Source organism: Ovis canadensis, chromosome 4 (assembly GCF_042477335.2).
Source record: "Ovis canadensis isolate MfBH-ARS-UI-01 breed Bighorn chromosome 4, ARS-UI_OviCan_v2, whole genome shotgun sequence".
NCBI classification, from domain to species: domain Eukaryota; kingdom Metazoa; phylum Chordata; class Mammalia; order Artiodactyla; family Bovidae; genus Ovis; species Ovis canadensis.
Window position 1 is genome coordinate 19,593,572 of NC_091248.1, and position 18,463 is coordinate 19,612,034.

General features: G+C 51.1%; 1 protein-coding gene across 7 annotated transcripts in view; it reads left to right on the forward strand.

The window, feature by feature from the left end:
- The first annotated feature begins 614 nt into the window (after positions 1-614).
- Positions 615-18,463, forward strand: part of GRB10 (growth factor receptor bound protein 10) — a 209,306-nt gene continuing 191,457 nt past the window's right edge. The window contains exon 1 of one of the 7 annotated variants that reach the window (XM_069587312.1): positions 615-893. The gene's annotated coding sequence lies outside the window, so the exon portion shown is untranslated. Of the gene's footprint in view, positions 894-1,071; positions 1,773-18,463 lie in introns of those variants that run through there. The other 6 variants (XM_069587318.1, XM_069587315.1, XM_069587314.1 and 3 more) reach the window with 6 other exon arrangements.

Here is an 18,463-nt window from a genome sequence, read left to right on the forward strand (position 1 = left end):
ACGCGCGCTCCGGGGCGGGTACGCAGATAGGGAAACTGTGGCTACGAGGGGTCAAGGCTCCAGACTCCGCCAGCGGCGGGCGGACGCTGAAGCCCAGGTTCCCCGGTCCCACGCGGGACCGCCGCCCAAGGCACAGCCAGTGCAGCGGCCGCTCCTCAGGCTTCTCCGTCCAGTCTTCCCGCTGCGCCCGGGACGGGGAATGGGGCCGCACAGTTTCAACTTGAGTTTCAAAGAATTCGCTTGCAAATTGCCTTCCAGGAGAGGTCTGATGTGTGTTTCGAGGGCGCTCCAGGCTGGGTGGTCGCGGTTCTACGTCCGGGAGTCCCAAGAGCGGGACCAGGGGTCCGGGCGCCCACGCCCAGCTGCCGGCTTCCAGTCCCCCGTGCCAGCCCCCGGCAGCAGCGACCTGCGGGAGCGCCCGGCCCCGCGCCCGGCGCCGCACCCCGCCGGCTCCCCGAGCTCCCTCCGCGACCCGCCCTGCGCCCAGGCCGCGGCCCTGCCCGCGCTGGCGGCCCCGAGCGGTCCGGGCTGCGGTGGCAGCAGCGGCGGCGGCGGGAGGAGGAGCAGGAAAAGCGACCGGGGGAGGAGGCGGAGGCGGCGGAGGCGGAGGCGGCGGCGGCGGCGGCGGCGGCGGGCGGGGCCGGGCGGGTTTAAAGCCCATCGAGGGGGTGGGGAGGCCGGGAGGCGGCAGGAAGGAGCGCGAGCGGCGCGCCGCGGCGGGCGGGCGCTCGGAAGCCGCGGAGCCAAAGTTTGCGCGCGGTCCCCGGGCGGCGGCACGCGGGGGTCGGGACCGCCCTGCGCGCCGCCCTTGCCCCGCGGGACCCGCGCCGCCCCGGCCGCGCCGAGGGTCGCGGGCGGCCAGGCGGAGGCGGCAGCGAACGGCGCCGTGGCAGGTAGGGAGTTGGGCGGCGAGCGAGGCGCCAAGTTACTTTGTGGCCGGCGGGCGGGCGGGCTGCAGTCCCGGCGTCATTGTCTGCGCGCGGGCCGCCCGGGCCGGGGACGCCGGGCGCCGCGGGGGCGCGGCGGGCGGAAGGGCGTCGCCTCGGGCCGGGGGCTGCGGCGCGCGAGGGCGGGGACCGGGCGCGGCGCTCGGCGTCGGCGACCCCGCGGAGCCGGGGAGCCCGGGCGGCGCCCTCTGGAGCCCTCCTGTCCGACGCCGGCGGCTCACTGGCCGGGCCGGGGTGGGGGCTGCGCCGCCGGGCGGTCGGGGCCAAGGCCGCGCTCCCGGATCGCCTGGAGGGTGGGCGCCGCGCGCCCCTGCAGCCCCCGGTGCGCCCGTGCTCGCGCGGTGGGGCCGGACCCTCAGGAGCTGGAGCGAGCCAGATCCTGGGATCTTTCCCTTTGGTTCTGCTGGCGACCCGTTTCCCCTCCCCCGGGGCCTAACCCCAAGTCGAGGGTTCGCGGGTTAGCGGCCCGCCAGCCGGGGAAACGTGATAAGAGCCGTGCGGTTCTCCGAAGGCGATTCTGATGCAACTCTCGGCCTCCGGATCGCCTCTCCCCGCGCCTGCCTGAGGACGGCCCTGGAGCATGTGCGTTATGGAAATGAGACATTCTCTACTTTTTATTGTGTTTTTCTTGTCTTGGGGTTGGAAGACACGCCAACTTTCTGTCATTTGCCTCGGTGAGACGGTGGGTCACGTAGGGGAGCCACAGGTGACTTTGCCCGGGCCCGGATCTTTCTGATGCATTCGTTGGAGAGAAAGCTTTCTTGCAAATGTTGTCCCCAGCTTCATTCAAGAGATGCGGAGAAAAGACCCAAACAAGTAGCGCTAGTGAGTAAACACGCGTTGTTGCACAACTTGCTCTTTGCTGCTGTTTACAAGGCCTAACCCAGAACACTTTGTTTCTGGAAATGCTGATTCAGCGGTTCGGAGCCCCCGAGTTTCCAAAGTGGTGCTTTCTCTAACGTTTCTCTCAGTTTTACTAAGAACACATGTTAACACAGCAACAGGCGTTGACTAGGGTTTACAGCACCAAGTCGGACGTTTTTCATGAGTTGACTCGCTGATTCCTTCGTTCTTTCCAGGAGGAAAAATAGATAGGTTCTAGGTTTCTGTGGCAAAAGAAGTTCTGACTTCTGGCGATGGTGGTGTCTTTTAGGTTAAGTATTTTGTTAGGAAAAAAGCTCTGAAACCGAAGTGTTTCCAGGAATGATTCTAGATGACTAGGTTTTCCGGTTAAGAATCAGAATTCTAGGATTATTGCATATAATATTTGAGTTTTACTGGAAACATTTGAAAGAGATGGCCACACAGGCCAACCCCCAGGTCTCGGGGAGGGAATTTGAGGACAGTCACACACCCAGCAACTGAGAAGTAACTGAGAAGTGCAGCAAGGGATACTTGTGTGGCATTTCACTGTCTATGGCACACGTTCAAAGCCTGATTACTTTTAATCCTCTGCAGCCTCCTGCTCCCCATTTTACAGGTTTGGAAATTGAGGCTTGGGCTTTCAGGTGGCGCTAGTGGTAAAGAACCCACCAAGTAATGCAGGAGATGGATATAAGAGACTCAGGTTTGGCCCCTGATTCAGGAAGATCCCTTGGAGTAGGAAATGGCAGCCCAGTCCTGTATTCTTGCCTAGAGAATCCCATGGACCAAGGAGGTGGGCTAGTCCGTGGGGTGGCAAAGAATCAGACACGCACAAACCCAGGCTCAGGAGGTTAACAAATGCATGTCCGATCACATGGCTGGCAAATGCCAAAGCTGTCACCAGATCCTAAGCTTTGGGTTCTTTTTTTTGTTTGTTTTTTCCCAGTTGTCTGTGGTTCATGCTTCTGTGCATCTGAAAGAGAAATGGCCTAGGAGCGTCCCTGGGCTGGTCAGACACCCGGAGAACCGGCAGACTCTGTTCCCATTCCCGTGGCTCCTGGATACCTGCCCTATCACTAGGCTATTATCAGTGTTTTCTTTTCTCCGCTCACTTTTTGTGCTTAGATACGAATTTGTTTTGGAAGGAAATTTTGATACCACAGAGTCATGAGTCTGATATGGTGGTTATGTTTACTGTAATAAGAACTGTGTTTTAATAAAAGCTGTGCCCCGCTAAAATCATCTAGAGGGTATTGCCTGTGGTGTGTGTAGCTTTTGGACTGGGCAAAATGCCTTTCATTGTGGACTAGGAACCTGGAGCTGGGCAGATTCATGCCAGGGCTTGTAGCGTGGTAGCTGCCAGGATCGGAACCTGGACAGCCCTGGCCCAGTCACAGTGACCATCTCTGTGGCCACTGAGCCTCAAAACAGGAGAGGGGAACAAAGCCAGACTCTTGAACTTTTGATTTGGATGATGAGGCTGTTCTAAGTCTTGACAATGTATAGAAACCAAGCTCCTGCATGAACAAAGACATCCGCTGTGCCTTTACCTTCCTCTTACAGCTTTAGAAATTCTAGGTTGGTATAGCTGATAAAAGTTTCAAGATGACATAGTTTAAGGAACTTATTTCCTTGGAATTCGGTCCAACTCTTAACCGCTGGTGAAAAGAGCCACGCGTGGTGGTGGGCTGGTCCGCCTGTCGGAACTCTGACACTGACTGTAGCGAGTTCTGTCCTGCTTCGTGGGAGGAAGTGTGTGTGTTCACGGCTTGGGGTGTGATGCCTTTGTCAGTTTCTCATGCTGTCAAACCAACGTGGAATCATGTGGATCTATAAAGAGAAAACATTTGTTTTGCTTTTCATGTATGTAGTCAGTCATATGTTCATAATTTCACTAAAACTTTTTCTGCTTGTTGAGACTTTATTTCACCTGTCTTTATCTTTTGCTTAACTGGGTGTTTGGGAAATTAAGGAAGATGTTAGAACAGACAAGTGACTTGGTGGGCAAATGAGTGCTTTGGGGACCTGGGAACCGTCAACAAGGTCTTTGTACCAACGGGTGTAAAACTGATCGCATCCGTTCAGGCGCTGGCTGGCTTTTACATTGTGTTAATACTTCATGGCACGTTTCTGGGGAGCTGTCTGTTCTCCCACCTTCTCTGTTTGGTGTCCGTGCTCCTCATGATCGTGTCTTGTTGACTGTAAGGGGATGAGAACAGGTAATGCTTAAAATCACCAGTCTGATGGCTTTTCTGTAATAACATAAGGAAAAATGGGACGACTGGTTTTGAGACCAAAAAAAGCCATCAAAAATCACCCCAGAGTTAGAAATGAGTGCTCATGACTTTCTGCTTTGGGGATAAAACAACTCCGAGGAGATACCCCTTTTTGCTCCTCTAGTGGGAGAGGTGGGCTTGAGAATAAACGGAGCCTGGGCTGCTTGAGTGCTCTTTTGTTCATCTGGGAAAGGGGTGGATGTTGAGGTAGAAATAACTTAAGTCATAGTCTTGCTTTAGAATCCCTGCCCAGATGCATAGGATGAAGTTAGTGGGTCATGACTGGGTGCGACTGGGAAAACTTGAATATTGCTCGTTTTTCCACCAGTGACTTGACATCTGGCTTGGGGCGTGATTTCCTTGATTGTTCAGACCCCTGCTTTGAGGGGTTTCTCATTTGGGCTCCCTCTGCCAGGTTGGACTGTGTGTTTTAGCATCTCCTTTGCCACCATGTTGCTCTTTTCTGCTTTTGCCCAAGTGGGTGGATGGTACTGATGACTCCACTGGGCACTCTGCCTCAGCAGGACTCCTGGTCTTCTTTAAGCAGCTGGGTGAGCTCATTGAGCTAGCTTTTACTAGCTCATTGGTGAAACGAGAGTCACAGGGGTGCCGACCTGCAGGGAAGGTGGGGTGCCTCTGGGGTCGTGTGCACCTTGGTACATGGTGAGAGCTCAGAGATGCTGCGTCTGTGACCCTAAGCCTGGCTTAGAACAGCTTGCATGCTGGGTAATGCTTCTTTGTTAATTTACGAGGTCTCTCTCTATTAATTAGAAAGAAGACTACTTTGTTTGTATTTTTGTCTCTGGATCCATTAGCTGTACAAAACCTTGTGTCACTGGCTGGATTCTGCCTTCAGCACCAGTCGCTGTGAGCGAGAAGCCTCTCCTGGCCTCAGAGCAGCCCATGGGTAGGATGCTGTGAGCAGAGGTAGACGGTGGGATGGAGACCTCGCCTGGCCACAGCCCACTTGAACCAGACCATGGGGAGGGACAGACGTCAAAAATTGGTTCTTTGTGCCCAGGAACAAGACATTTGCAGTGGCTGAGATACACAGGCTCAGACACGCTGTGATGCTGGACGCCTGCATGGAGACTGCTGGGCGCAGGTACACGGGGCCTGGTGGCCTCTGTCTTTAGGACCCCAGGGTGCTCGGTGTCTGGAGTCTGCAGAGACACCTATCCCAGCTGGGACTGAAATGCACATGAGCTGCACATCCTGATGGGCTGCCCGTGCCTCCAAGTGCCTCCTGCACCGTGTCTGGGGCGGTGCTGTTGGCAACCTCCATCCCCCAGAAGTCTGGCTGGATCTTGGAGCCAGGTCAGCGGGCCCAGGTACCAACAGCCGCAGTCTCGCCGGGTAGCACAGGCTCAGAAAGCACGTGGCCTGGAAAGAGTTTTCTGTGTTTTTGCCCTCTTCACCGTCACTGCAACTGAAACTGCATTGGGTGGCTGGGATCTTCAGCTGTCTGCGCACTGCCCCTGGCACTGCCCGGCGGCCTGCCTGTCTGGCCCTGGCTGCGAGCTTACTGTTGTCTCACTCTGCAAGAGAGAACCTAGAAGGTACCTGGAGACCCCCTGTCACGTGGCTGCCAACAGCAAGGGACCCCCAGCCACCTGGATCAAATTTGAGATGCTTGTTGGAGGGGAGAGACCCTGCGAGTACTCACTTCTCCCACCTGCTGGGCTTTTAGTTTATTTTTTTGGGAAACTTTCATCCCTGGGAGTGTTTTCTTCCCGTCTTTTATGAGTTGTGAACACACTCTAATATGAAGACTTTAATTATATCCCGTATCAGTAATAATCTTAGGATTTTCTGCTCCAAGAAACTCATCTTGACCAAAAGGCTGCTACAAACTAAGGAGCATTTCCATTCAGGGGTTTGTACGGTAGCATCACACACACAGGCTTCCTGGGGGGCTCAGTGGTAAAGAACCTGTCTGCCGATGCAGGAGGCACAGGAGACAGGTTCCATCCCTGTGTCGGGAAGATCCCTTGGAGGAGGAAATGGTAACCCTCTCCAGTATTCTTGCCTGGAGAATCCCATGGACGGAGGAGCCTGGTGGGCTACAGTCCATGGGGTCGCAAAGAGGCGAGCATGACTGAAGCAGCTGAGCACATCGTGTGCATAGGAGGTCTCGTCAGGCCTGAGGGTGATGCCTGCATGACATGTGGGACCCTACCTGGGGAATCTTCCTGTTGGCTGGGAGGTTGAGCTGGCTGATTCCTGTATGGACCAGCGCAGATTGTGGGTGTGTCACCCCAAAGCCTCCAGGTTTCTTGTTCCAAAATGCTGTTGGGTTCCTCTGAAGAACTGTGTAGGTTTCATGGGACCCTGCGTGTTTCTATAGATGAAGGAATGCGTGAGACCTCTCAGCATCTCCCAGTGGAGGAGGGGTAAGTCAGGGTGGCTTCTCGCTCCCTGGTTGGGTCATTACCTAACTGCAGACCTGGCCTCATCCCGGGGCCTGCAGGGCCGCGGTGGACGCCCCTGGCCTGTGTCGTGTCCTTCTCTTCCCAGCTGGGGCCCAGTCTTCCCCTCTCCTGGCCTGGCCTTCCCACACAAGTTGTGTCCATTTAAAGGGTCAGTAGCTTTCTAATCCCTCAATACCTCGGGCAGACTTTTGAAGGTTAGTCTTTTTTTTAATCAGAGCAGTACATGTATGTAGTTTGAAGAGTCAGTTCCCCAGAAGTAACCAGGCTTATCAACGTTTTCTGTATTCATCTCTGTATTTCTAAGCAGATGTTTAATAATGTATCGCAGTTCCTTACCACCTGTCTTTCTCCCCCACCCGCCCAAAGCTCAGCTTCGTGTAGGATTCTTTTACTTTCCTTCTTGGAAGGTGAGGAGTGGACCTCTGTCTCATCTGCATCCTGACCTGTACGTCCTGTCTCCCGTCGTCTCTGGCGAGAGCGGCTGGACCAGCACGCCCTGCGGCTGCTGTGGGGACAGCCCTAAAGGCTGCCCGTGGTCCAGCCACGTGTGCTGGGATCACTTTCTCTGTCTTCCAGGACGTCTTGTTTTCTCCTGGAGTTGTATTTGCCTTTGCTTGGTAGTTTATGTACTCACCGCTCCCTATCCCAACCCCCACTCCAAGCCGACACAGGTGTGCAAATATTCTCTTGGACACCTCTAGGTATCCAGCCAGTTGTGTCTCTGGGAAACAGCCTCTCGTGTGCCTTTTGTCCCCAGGGGCCTGGCTGCCCTCCAGCCTCCCTGCTCAGCTTGATCCCCATCTCCTCCTTGGTCCCGGGCGGGCCCTTTGTTCTCTTGGCTCTCGTGATTCCTGTTTCGTGGTTTCTTCCCACAGTTTGATGGAGAGCATTTCATAATAGCTTCCAAAGAAGAGATGCATGCAAATTTTTGAGACCTTGCTTGTCCAAAAATGTCCTTATTGTACCCTTCCCTTTTCAGTGTCGGCTCCTTCAAGCTGGAGACTCAGATCTTTGGGGACCATGTTTTAAATTAGTTCTTTAATTTCTTTCCCCTCCCCCAATCTTCTCTTCTTTCTTCCTAGAATCACTTTTATTTGATGGTTAGCTGCTGGACTGGTTCTCTATCTTTTATTTTGTTGAGTTCTTCTAAGTTGTAGAGTATATCAACGTGGCTTTTAACTGGATTTTAAATTTTTGTTTTCATTGTTAATTTCTAAGGACCTCTTTATTTCCTTTTTGATTATTTTTACTTTTTTAGACTTTACTTTTTGGGCCAGTTTTACAGTTACTGCAAAATTGAGCAGAAAATATGGAGATTTACTATTTACACTGCTTGTCTCCACTGCCCCCAAATCTCCCCACTGTCAACATCCCCCACCAGTGAATGAAAGCGCTCCACCGTGTCTGACTCTGTGCCACCCCATGGACTGTGGCTCGAAAGGTCCTCTCTCCATGCGTATTCTGCAGGCCAGACTTCTGGAGTGGGTAGCCTTTCCCTTCTCCAGGGGATCTTCCCGACCCAGGGACGGAACCCAGGCCTCCTGCACTGCAGGCGGGTTCTTTACCAGCTGTGCCCCCGGGGAGTGTGTTACAGGCAGTGGGCCTGCCCTGGAGCATCACTGCCCCGAACCACCGCCCCTGCTTTCATGGCGCACTGCTGTCTCGCATCACGGATGCACGACTTTCTTAAACCTCTTTTTGGATATACTTCCTTTTTTGAAGGGCGGGGGGAGGTGATTTCTTCCATAGTTTCTCTTCTCTCCGATTTTTACATTATTTCTTTTTCTGCACTTTTGGCTTACCCAGAAAGCAGAGTTTATGACAAGCAAGAACTTATCTGTGGCTCAGAGGGTAAAGAATCTGCAACGCAGTAGACCCAGGTTTGATCCCTGGGTCAGAAAGATCCCCTGGAGGAGGAAATGGCAACCCACTCCAGTACTCTTGCCTGGAGAATCCCATGAGCGGAGGAGCCTAGTGGGCTACAGTCCATGGGGTCTCAAAGAGTCGGACATGACTGAGCGACTGCACTTTCTTTCCTTACTGACGGAGGCATTGTGAGGGGAGGGAGGGTGGGCCCTGAGGCTGGCCCCCAGCTGGCCACCTGGGCCACTGAGAGAAGCTGATGGTCCGCTGTTGTGATCTCCAGACAGTCCTGGAGGTGGTGGGGGAGAGGAAGAGCTGTCGGTTGTTGCCCGTTCCCTCCACGGAGCTGTGGGTGCTTGGTGCAGGCCACATGGCACGTGGCCCTTGGCCTTGGGCTTGCCTTGCCCGCACCCACAGTGTTCCCTCCAGCAGCGGCCACACAGGGGCCCAGGCAGGTGAGGCTGAAGGGTGCTGTCCGACCCGTTCTGCATGACTTTCGTCTTTAGGGCTCAAGGCTTTGCTTCAATGTCTGGGCCCTGCTGTGCCACCCATGTTCAACGATGTTACTGGGAGGCGGATGGTGGGCCTCGGGGTATGGCCGTTTGGTTGCCCTCATTGTGTGGGGAGATCCTGGGGCCCTTGTATGGGGTCTCTTCTCCTTGGCAGCCAGACTGTCTGAAGAAGCCTCTTCTCCACCGTGACTAGGAGGACAGGGGTAGACTGGGGCTATCAGCTGTTTGGCATCAGCAGCTGTGCTCAGAGTGGTACCAGGAGCCCTGTTACTGGTTCAGGAGAGGAACCCACGTGCCTGTAGTGAGAGTGGGGCCTTGAGGATCAGACTGAGCCCTGCACTTCCTGTGGGCCCCCTCTTGCTTCCTTGTTCCTGATGCTTGGCGTTTGTGGCGCCTGGGTCTCCATCTCCTCTCCTGGCTGGATATTCTGCTCTCACATTTGTGAGTGAGCCCCCTGCCCCGCCCCCAGCTTTATGCCTTTTAAAAGATCCCCCCTGGAGGCCCTCCGTTTCTGCTCCCGAGGCTGCAGGGCGCGTGTGATCAGGTCCAGGAGCTCGCATCCAGGGTGGGAGCAGGGGGCGGGTGGGCCGGCACACCTGAGCCACCACCTCGAGGAGTGGCAGGCCGGCCTGAGGTCCGGACCCCAGAGGAAAGGGACTGTCTCTGGGACCGTGGCCAGGCCATCCCTGTGCACGTTGATTTCTTCTGGATTCTCAGGGTTGGATCCTATGCCTTGGTTCCCTCCCCAGTGTCTCTACCTCCAAGCTGTGGTGACCGGTGCAGGCTGGGAGGAGGGCTCGTGGTCCTGCACTTGAGGTTGGCCCCCTGCTGGTTCTGCTCTCAGAACCAGCCTCCCCAGCTTTCATTGGAATGACTTTAAAATAGTGAATGAACAGAGTCTTGATCACAGTGGAGCCCATCCTCCTGGGGTGAATTTCTGCTCGCTCTTCACCCCCTCCTTCACTGCTTGTCCCGGGAGCTGCACGCTGGCGGCTTGTCTACACCTGCACACGGCACCCCAGTGGGCCTCCCTGCTCCCCGTACCTGTGGCCGTGGCACCGCTTCCGAGTTTAGCGTTCTAAGGGCCACGGACGGCTCCCAGCCCTTCGTACCACGGGCTCTGCTGGGAGCACTGGCATCCTCACTTGCTTGGACACCTCCCGCAAGTCGCTTACTCTTGGCCCTCATCATCCTTTGTTTCAGGGCTGTGTTTGTGTTTGTGTGTGTGTGGTTATATGTGTGGAATGTATATGAGGTGATTCGCACAGGACCTGCTCACATGTAGTGTGTTATTAGTGTGTTATTTTCTTTGTATCTTTTTTGTTTAAACTGTCCTTTGTTTGGCTGCGCCGGGTCTTAATGGCCCGTGGGATCTTCGTTTGTTGTGGCACTCAGGATCTTCAGTTGCGGCTTGCAAACTCTTAGCTGTGGTATGAGGGATTTAGTTCCCTGACCAGGGATTGAACCTGGGCCCCCTGCGTTGGGAACTTGGAATCTTAGCCACGGGACCACCAGGGAAGTCCCTCGATCATTTTAAAATAGAGCCCTGCTTTCTCCATGACATCCAGTAGCTTTACACTTGTGACTTCAAGAAATAGGCTTTCCTGTCCCTGCTATCCTTGCTCTGACATTTTGGGGGCTGGTATGACCCTGGGAAACTGCAGCTGGCTGGCCGTGGTGGTCACATGGGCCCGGAGGTGTGAGGAGAGTCGAGGTGCCCAGTCATGTGTCTGACTCATGGTGCGTCTCGGACTTCCCCACACGTGGGGCTCTGCAGGGCTTTGAGGGTGGGTAAGGAGGACTTGGCATCTGACGGTGGCCAGTGTGTCCTTGTCCATCGGGGTGGAGGTGGCCTAGAGGGAGGCAGATGGGATAACGGAGGGAGGAAGGGGTTGTTTGGAAGAGCTTTGAGAACCCGGGATCCAGGGCTGCAAGGTCGTGGAGCGTTCATTGTCGCGTGGCGCGTGGTCCTGGATCTCACGGTGCTCCTTGGCCGGCTGTGCTCTGCAGTTCCTTAGAAGTGCCCTCCCCCTGAAGCAGAGGAGTGTGCCTAGGACAGCAGGCCAGGGGTCTGCTCTAGGGCTCTGTGAGCACATGTGGAATGATGGAGTGAGTCCTGTCCAGCCGGTCTATGAGGCAGGGTGGTACCCACTCTCGCTGGGATGCCTTCCAGGCTTCTTTCTCCGAGTTAGAGCAGATTGGCTGTATCTAGGGGTGTCTAGGGGTAAAGAATGCCTGCAGTGGGGGAGACCTGGGTTCGATCCCTTGGTTGGGAAGATCCTCTGATGATAGGCATGGCAACCCACTCCAGTATTCTTGCCTGAAGAATCCCCATGGACAGAGGAGCAGGCCGACTGCAGTCCATGGGGTCTTAAAGAGTCGGACCTGACTGAGTGACAAAGCACAGCACAGGGGCGCCAAAGACCCCAGGATCTGGTTTTCTGTTCAGAAGGCTCCTGATTAGGGGCGGAGTTGCACGCACCCTGCGTGGACCCCACGCTGCGCCCTGCCCCGTGGTGCCTGCGCCCTGCCTGCCAGCATGCAGCGATCACGCGGTGGCTCTAGCACAGCCTGTAGTGGGCTGACACCAGGAAGCGCCGGGGCCAGCCCACGGTGGTCTCTGCTCTGGTCCACTCCCTAGCCGGGAGGGCCAGCCCAGGTCACCTGCCCAGGCCCTGGTGGTCAGCAGCGCAGGCTCCTAGCTGTGGCTTCTGGCAGCAGAGGGGCTCTGGGGGTGCGAGCTCTTGGAACCGGGATCCTGGACTGCTCTCTGACCATCCCCAGAGTCGGGATCCCATGCCTTCTGTGGACGTTAGCTGTGGGGCGGTGGCGTTATGTAACCACTTCTAATCTTCATTGTTTAATGTGTAACAAGTAGTAACTGCGCCCAGATAAACCCAACCACTATCTCCCAGCCAAGTGGCAGGCAGTGGGTGTGGGAGCCAGCTGGGGAAGGGAGCAGATAGGGGCTTCTAGCAGTTTTCTCTGCTGAAAACGGTCTGGCTGGACGTCTGATTAATCTCGGTGGCGTGTAGTCTGGCATCAGAGCCTCAGGCAAACATATCTGGTCACACTGTGTCTTTGTCTGGGAGCCTTTGCCCTCATTGACAGTACCTCCGGGACCATGAATGATGTAGATGTTGGGGAGATCTCGCCTTCTTGATGGGGTCCAGCTGATGGCTCCAAACACAGATGGGGCTTCTTGCCCACTGTCTTCAGAGACTCAGCCAGATCGCCTGTTAACACGTGGACTGTCCCTTTGGTCAGTTGATCTTTGTTGGTTGGCAACAGGAGTGCCGACCAGGGTGTGGATGGACGTTTCCCTGGAGGCGTCGCACACAGGTAGCTATTGTCCTGCCTCTTGTACTGCCAAACGTCCCCCTCCCAGCCGAGTGAGCAGGAAATGGGCGCCTTCCCTCTTTGTTCTCTGTGAGGATGACAGGCCAGCGGATCGGGGGTTTCGATGATGCCACAATAGTGCTGAGCTTCAGGTCCAGTTAGGAGTGGCCCTGTGGACCATACACCACCTTGACTGTGGTGTGTGTCTTTGCTCCTAGACCTTTGGTGGCGTTTGTGGAGCTGACCGTCTGCAGTGGGAGCAGGTCACGACCCTTATACTAAGTATACGTGGAGTATATAAAAATTTTGAACCACTGTGTTTTACATCTGAAAATAATTTAGTATTGCAAATCAAGTATACCTCAGACCTGGAGCTGACTGTGGTTTGGAACACATGCTCTTTATTGAAAAATTCAGGCTTAAATGGAAGAAAGTAGGGAAAACCACTAGGCCGGGTATGACCTAAATCAAATCCCTTTATGGTTGTACAGTGGAGGTGATGAATAGATTCAAGGGATTAGTTCTGATAGACCAAGTGCCTGAAGAACTGTGGACAGAGGTTTGTAATACTGTACAGGAGGTGGTGACCAGAACTATCCCAAAGAAAAAGAAATGCAGGAAGGCAAATTGGTTTTCTGAGGAGGCTTTACAAATAGCTGACGAAAGAAGAAAATCAAAGGCAAGGGAGAAAGGGAAAGATATACCCAACTGAATGCAGAGTTCCAGAGAATAGCAGGGAGAGATAAAAGGCCTTCTTAAATGAACAGTGCAAAGAAATAGGGGAAAACAATCGAATGGGAAAGACTAGAGAGTTTTTCAAGAAAATTGGAGATACCAAGGGAACATTTCATGCAAGGATCGGCACGATAAGGGACGGAAACAATAAGGGCCTAAGAGAAGCAGAAGAAATTAAGAAGAGGTGGCAAGAATACACAGAGCTATACAAAAAAGGTCTTAGTGTCCTGGATAACCGTTATGGTGTGATCACTCACCTAGAGCCAGATATCTTGGAGTATGAGTCAAGTGGGCCTTAGGAAGCATCACTATGAACAAAACATTCTGGAGATACCAGAATTCCAGTGGACCTGCCTACAAATCCTAAAAGCTGACGATGATGGTGTTAGAGCGCTGCACTCAGTATCGCAACAAATTTGAAAAATCCAGCATTGGCTGGCTACAGGAGTGGAAGAGGTCAATTTTTACTCCAATCCCAAAGAAGAGCAATGCCAAAGAATGTTTAAACTACTGGACAATTGTGCTCACTTCACATGCTTACAAGGTAATGCTCAAAATCTTTCAAGCTAGGCTTTAATAGTACATGAACCAAGAACTTCTAGATGAACAAGCTGGATTTTAAAGAGGGAGAGGAACTGGAAAACAAATTGCCAGCATTTGTTCAGTGATGGAGAAAGCAAGTGAGCTCCAGAAAAAAACATCTGCCTCTACTTCATTGACTACGCTAAAACCTTTGACTGTGTGGATCACAAGAAACTGGAAAATTCTTCAAGAGATGGGAATACCAGACCACTGTAGCTGCCTCCTAAGAAACCAGGATGCAGGTCAAGAAGCAACAGTTATAACCAAACTTGGAATAACAGACTGATTCAAAATTGGACAAGGAGTACACCAAGGCTGTATATTCTCACCCTGCTTATTTAACTTATGTGCAAAGTATATTATGTGAAATGCCAGGCTGGATGAATCACAAGCTGGAATCAAGATTTCTGGTAGAAATGTCAACAACCTTAGATACACAGATTCAGTTCAGTCGCTCAGTCGTGTCCAACTCTTTGTGACCCCATGGACTACAGCACTCCAGGCTTCTCTGTCTATCGCCAACTCCCAGAGCTTGCTGAACTCATGTCCACCGAGTTGGTGATGCCATCCAACCATCTCATCCTCTGCTGTCCCCTTCTCCTCCTGCCTTCAGTCTTTCCCAGCATCAGGGTCTTTTCTGATGAGTCCATTCAGGTAGCCAAAGTATTGGAGCTTCAGCTTCAGCATCAGTCCTTCCAATGAATATTCAGGACTGTTTTCCTTTAGGATTAACTGGTTTGATCTCCTTGCTGTCCAAGGGATTCTTAAGAGTCTTCTCCAACACCACAGTTCAAAAGCATCAGTTCATCATATTCAGATATGCAGATGATAACCACTCTAATGGCAGAAAGCAAACAGTAACTAAAGAGCCTCTTGATAAGGGTGAAAGAGGAGAATGAACAAGCTGGCTTAAAACTCAACATTCAAAAAATTAGGATCATGGCATACAGTCCCATTCAGTTCAGTTCAGTTCAGTTGCTCAGTTGTGTCCAACTCTTTCTGACCCCATGAACTGCAGCATGCCAGGCTTCCCTGTCCATCACCAACTCCCATGAATCAAGGCGAATTGGAAGTGGTCAAACAAGAGATGGCAAGAGTGAACATCAACATTTTAGGAATCAGCAAACTAAGATGGACTGCAATGGGTAAACTTAACTCAGATGACCGTTGTATCTACTACTGCGGGCAGGAATCCCTTAGAAGAAATGGAGTACCCATCATAGTCAACAAAAGAGTCCGAAATGCAGTACTTGGATTCAGTCTCAAAAATGACACAATGATCTCTGTTCGTTTCCAAGGCAACCCATTCAATATCATGGTAATCCAAGTCTGTGCCCCGACGAGTAACACTGAAGAAGCTGAACGGTTCTGTGAAGACCTACAAGACCTTTTAGAACTAACACCCCAAAAAAGATGTCCTTTTTATTATAGGGGACTGGAATGCAAAAGTAGGAAGTCAAGAAACACCTGGAGTAACAGGCAAATTTGGTCTTGAAATGCAGAATGAAGCAGAGCAAAGACTAATAAAGTTCTGCCAAGAGAATGCACTGGTCATAGCAAACACCCTCTTCCAGCAACACAAGAGAAGACTCTACACATGGACGTCACCAGATGGTCAACACCGCAGTCAGATTGATTATATTCTTTGCAGCCAAAGATGGAGAAGCCCAATACAGTCAGCAAAAACAAGACCAGGAGCTGACTGTGGCTCAGATCATGAGCTCCTTATTGCGAAATTCAGATTTAAATTGAAGAAAGTGGGGGAAACTGCTAGACTATTCAGGTATGACCTAAATCCAATCCCTTATGACTATACAGTGGAAGTGAGAAATAGATTTAAGGGACTAGATCTGATAGACAGAGTGCCTGATGAACTATGAATGGAGGTTCCTGACATTGTACAGGTGATTAGCTCTATATTGTTATATGTGGCATTCTGTTATATCTCCTACCATTTAAAAAAATCAAATTTTTGTAGTTTTTTTAAAGATTATTTCCAATTTACCATTGTTATAAAACACTGGCTAGATTCCCCATGTTGTATAACACATTCTTGACCCTGTCTTGTACCCAGCATTTTGTACCTCCCCACCGCTATATTGCTGGCCGCCCCCCCTCCCCCAACACTGGTAACCACTAGTTTGTTCTCTGATTTTCTTTCTTTTTAGATTCCACAGATAGTTGATATTATGCAGTATTTGTCTTTCTGTCTGACTTATCTCACTTTAGCATAATGTCCTCCAAGTCCATCCATGTTGCTGCAGATGACATTATTTCCATCTTCTTTTTGCCTGAGTAGTATTCTATTCACACATTGTATTCGTAAATATGTTTATACTTTATTCCCTTCATAAAAACATGCAGAGCCCTGCTTTGACATTTAGTTGGGTTCCTGTAGTTTGTTTTCAGTGGTCTCTTTTTTGTTTGGCACTTTCAGAAAGGTTTGCAGCCTTTGGATCTTGAATGGTCTGGAAACCCTGCCTACTTATTGGATAACAATACAATAAGATACATGGTCCTATTGCAGCCCCTCGTGGCAGTTGAGGCTTTGCTTAGCACCATCCCGTCTGAACATCAGGTGAGAACCCCAGGTGACCTCAATCAGTGGAGAAAGACGAGACCTGTGTCCCCAGGAGGCTGCCTGGCTGGGCTTGGATCCTGTTTGTGTTCATTGTCAGCATGGGTTTTGCCCCGTGCAGGCACGTGGGGCAGGTGGTGTTTCCCTCCTCAGAAAGTGACCTTGTCGCAACCCTGGTTGTATTTCCGTCTATGAGCCTGCCTTCTGTGTCGGTCTTCACTCTACATGGCCACTTCTTCACTCTGCCTTTTGGAAAATGCCACCACCGATATCCTCCCTGCTGTAATGGGCCTGGGGAATTTTTGTGTTCTCGCAGCCTAGTTGGTCAGCATATGCATTAATGGGTCCCATGGGGCTTTGGACTCCGTTTGCTCGTCATCTCTTATCAAGTATCGTGGTGATACTTCAAGCTTCTCAAAGGTTAATCCATAGCACAAGAGCGATTATTCTCGACCGGACATCCAGACTCTTCCGCAAGGGCTGCACCATTTTGCATCCCATCAGCCCTGCACAAGTGTTTCTATTTCTCCTGTATCCATACTGCTGCTGCTAAGCCGCTTCAGTCGTGTCCAACTCTGTGCGACCCCATAGATGGCAGCCCACCAGGCTCTGCCGTCCTTGGGATTCTCCAGGCAAGAACACTGGAGTGGGTTGCCATTTCCTTCTCCAACATCCATACTAATAATTGGTAATTTCCAATATCTCTCCCTCTTTCCTTCCTAATAGGCATGAAGTGATATCTCATTGTGGTCTTGATTTGCATTTTGTTCTTGAGTTGTAGGCATTTTTTAAAGTGTTCTGCATATTAACCCCCTATCAGATACATGATCTTTAACTATTTGTCCCTTTCTGTGGGCTGTCTTTTCATTCTCTTGTCTCAATAATACACAGAAGTTTGTAATTCTGCTGAAGTTCAATTTATGTATTTTATTGTTTTGTGTCCTTTACTTTTGGTATCGTATCCATGAAGTCATTTCTAAATCCAGTGTTATGAAGATGTCCCCCCATGTATTCTAAGAGTTCTAATTTTAGCTTTTGTGTTTAGATCTTTGATCCATTTTGAGCTAGTTTTTGTTTATGTGGTAAGGTAAAGGGTCACTTCATTTTCTTGCGTATGGGTATCCAGTTTCCCCAGAATCAGTCATTGAAAGCACTGTCCTTTCCCCATTAATAGTCTTGGCATCATGTTGAAAATTTACCCACCATATATGTAAGGGTTTCTGGGCTTTCTGTTCAGTTCCCTTGGCCTGTGCCTATTCTCATGCCAATGTTACACTGTCTGATTACTTTGTAGTAAGTTTTGAAATCAGGAAATGTGAATTTTCCAACTTTGTTCTTTTTCAAGATTATTTTGGCTCTTCAGAGTCCCTTGAGAATTCATACGAATTTGGGGATGAATTTTTCTCTTTCTGTAAAAATGCCAGTGGGATTTTGATGGGTATTGCATTGAATCTGTAGATTGTTTTGATATTTGATACGAAGTTTCCAGTCCATGAACTCAAGATAAGTCTTTGTATTTATGTGTTCTTTATATTCATGTAGAAATGCTTTCTAGTTTCCAGTGTACAGGTCTTTTGTCTCTTGGTTTAAATTTACTCTTAATTATTTTATTATTATTAATGCTATTGTGGATAAAATTGTTTTCTTAATTTCCTTTTCAGAGTGTTCACTGTTAATATATAGAAACATAGGTAGCTTTTGCATTTTGATTTTGTATCTTGTAGCTTTGATGCATTTATTAACTCATAATTTCTTGCGTGTGTCTGATTTTTAAGGTACGTGTGCAGAGATTATCTTAGTTCTTTCCAGTTTGTTGTTGTTTAGTCCCTAAGTTGTGCCTGACTTTTTTGTGACCCCATGGACTATAGGCTGCCAGACTCTTCTGTCCATGGAATTTCTCAGGCAAGAATACTGGGGTGGGTTGCTGTTTGCCTTCTCCAGGGGATCTTCCCAACCCCAGGATCGAACCTGCGTCTTTTGCTTTGCAGGCGGATTCTTTACCTGAGCCACTGGGGTACCTTTTGTTTTCTTTTCTTGCCTGGTAGCTCTGGCTATGCTGTGTTAAACTGAAGTGTTGTGGGCATGCTTGTCTTTTTCTTGATCTTCGAGGAAAACTTTCAGTCTTTCGCCACTGAGTGAAATGGTGGCTGCGGGTTTTCATACTTGAAAAGCTGTCCCCCTGGCTGAGCGTATGCTCTATCCTTGAGGATGTTCCATGGACACTTAAGGGAAATATATATTGTCCTGTGGCTGAGGGGGCGTGTTCTGCCATGTCTGTGCTGTTTGTTTGGTTTATAGAGTTGGCGAGGCCTTCTGTTTCCTTACTGGCCGTCTG